Source organism: Haplochromis burtoni, unplaced genomic scaffold (assembly GCF_018398535.1).
Source record: "Haplochromis burtoni strain Fernald_Lab_line unplaced genomic scaffold, NCSU_Asbu1 Contig_48, whole genome shotgun sequence".
NCBI classification, from domain to species: domain Eukaryota; kingdom Metazoa; phylum Chordata; class Actinopteri; order Cichliformes; family Cichlidae; genus Haplochromis; species Haplochromis burtoni.
This window is the reverse complement of record NW_024582409.1, coordinates 2,764,917-2,767,063: the sequence shown is the minus strand read 5'-3', so window position 1 is coordinate 2,767,063 and position 2,147 is coordinate 2,764,917. Positions and strand designations below refer to the sequence as shown.

The 2,147-nt window shown below is 40.6% G+C and overlaps 1 long non-coding RNA gene across 1 annotated transcript in view; it reads right to left on the bottom strand.

The window, feature by feature from the left end:
- Positions 1-281: 281 nt before the first annotated feature.
- Positions 282-2,147, bottom strand: part of LOC102298082 — a 7,401-nt gene continuing 5,535 nt past the window's right edge. Inside the window, exons 4-5 of the long non-coding RNA XR_006054364.1 lie at positions 1,329-1,492; positions 282-397 (exon numbers count right to left, since the gene is read on the bottom strand). This is a non-coding gene — a long non-coding RNA (uncharacterized LOC102298082). The remainder of the gene's footprint in view (positions 398-1,328; positions 1,493-2,147) is intronic.

Sequence of the window (2,147 nt, the reverse complement as noted above, 5' to 3'; positions counted from 1 at the left end):
ACCCATACTGTAAAAGCAAATCGCGAGTTTGTCAAGGCAAAGAAAATGGACGTTGGCCTTGGACTGAACTGTATATTCTATCTTATTGTCTAATAATAATGTTATTGAAATCATAACTTCTCAACAGACAAGACTCCAATTACATTATATTTACCAATTGAGCACTGAGCGATCAGGTGATGTTTCTCTTCAAAAAAAGAAAGACAGATTTTGTTGCTTATCACTGTGATTCCATTAGCACAAGATCATGTCATAGAATAAATGGAAGCAACTTACTTGGATCATTGTTTGCAGACTCTTCTCATAATGGCCAAAGCAGTAATTGTAATAACCAGGAAACACACACAACGTACAATAACTGCTGTTGCATCATGGATTCCACTTGATTCAGCTTCCTCTGTGGAAAACAAAGTGACTCATTTCACTTGTAGTACTTAATTAACTTGTGTTCCCTTCATTAGAAAGAAGTCTCTAGTGTTGTAAGACACAAATATGAATGCAATGGAAGTGCAGTTACAGCTGATGTGATGTATAGTGGCAGGTGTAGGTTAGCGTTCCCCTAAAATCACTTTATGTGGGATTGCCAGCCCCAAAAACAATTTTAGAGGAAACTTACATCCCCCCATCACCCTTTAATAGGTTTCAAACCACAGGTAAAACCATAACGACTCGTGACAAGCAGGTGAGGAAAATGCCAAAATTTTCACCCTCTTCTTGTTTGCATTTTCCACCTACCTAGAAGTGAGGAACTCACCTCACACTAAGTTCCTATTTCTGTTCGAAGACTCCCAAGTCCATGACCGTTTCACAAGTGTAGTTTCCTGTGGGATATTTCTGGACTCTCTCCATGATTAGTGCAAATTTCTACTTTCATACTGTGGTTTGAGTGGGAAAAGCAATAACGCTGCCACACAATCTAACGTTAAGGTCTCTAATGTTGTACATTGCACAATTATGCAGGAAATGTCAGTGCAGCCAGAGGTGCTCAGTGCTATTGTGTGTGGGTGAGTTTTCAACTTTCACCTAGAACAGCATTTGAGTAGTGCTCTCACCAGCCGCCTATAAAAGCTCACAAACTGCAGTTAATCCAGTGTAATCTTTAGAGCAAAAGGGCAGGGACTTGTGTATTTTAAAAAGAAGATAAAAAATGGGATAAGCTAAAAAATGCCATTGTTGTCAACCTCTTCTTCTTTACGTGCCCCACCATCAGCCAGCCTCTGCCCCGCCCCCACACTGTATTCAGTCATGATGGGTGTGTAAGGTGTGCTTTTTTGTCTGTTTGGTTGGTTGGTTTTTGTAATCAAAAAATCAAAAGCTGATAAACTCACCTGTAATCACAAGCTCCCATTTCTGTTCGATGACTCCAGAGTCTGTGGTTATTTCACAAGTGTAGTTTCCTGCGTGATTTTTCTGGGCGCTCTCTATGATTAGTGCATATGATTGGCTTTCTAAGGTGGACATGGTCAGATTCAGGGTGGCAGCAGCAGCAGACCTGCTTAAGGTGACAGAGCTGCTGTTTGAGGCTTTCTGTGGCCTGAAACTAAACAGCTGAGTCCCATTCCTTCCCCATGTCAGTTGAACGAGGTCACCAACTGTGTTACTGGTACAGTGCAGGGTCACTGTGCTCCCCACCATCCCGGAAGTGCTGTTCGTTTCTTGAAAGACAAAAAAAAAAATACCTTTATAGCCCTCATTTACTCATTACTTCCATTACATATATAGTATCCTGTAGTATACTAAGCTTGGGTTGTGTTTACATTCTGCAGCATCAGTATTTTGGGGAATAGGACTGCATTTTGGGAAATGTGGGGTTTTTTTGTTTTTTTTTACATGATTCTAATTTTTATGAAAGCGTGTCACAGTTGCTGTAGATGGTTAGCTTTAACTTTGAGCATAAAGAGTAGAAGAACATACAGAGCAGGTCACTGAAGGAAGTTAATCCTGGTATATCAGTTAGCTCAGCTGATGCTCCTACGCACTTTCAACTGTTATATCCCATAGGGTACATAATCTCATTGTGTTCAGCTTGACTATCGATGCTGGTTTCTCTTCAAGTCACTTTGCAGCCCACCGTTATGCCAGCTCTGCTTTTTCATCCTTTTTCTGACTTTATCAATATTGAACGCATGTACAGTGCTGTGAAAAAA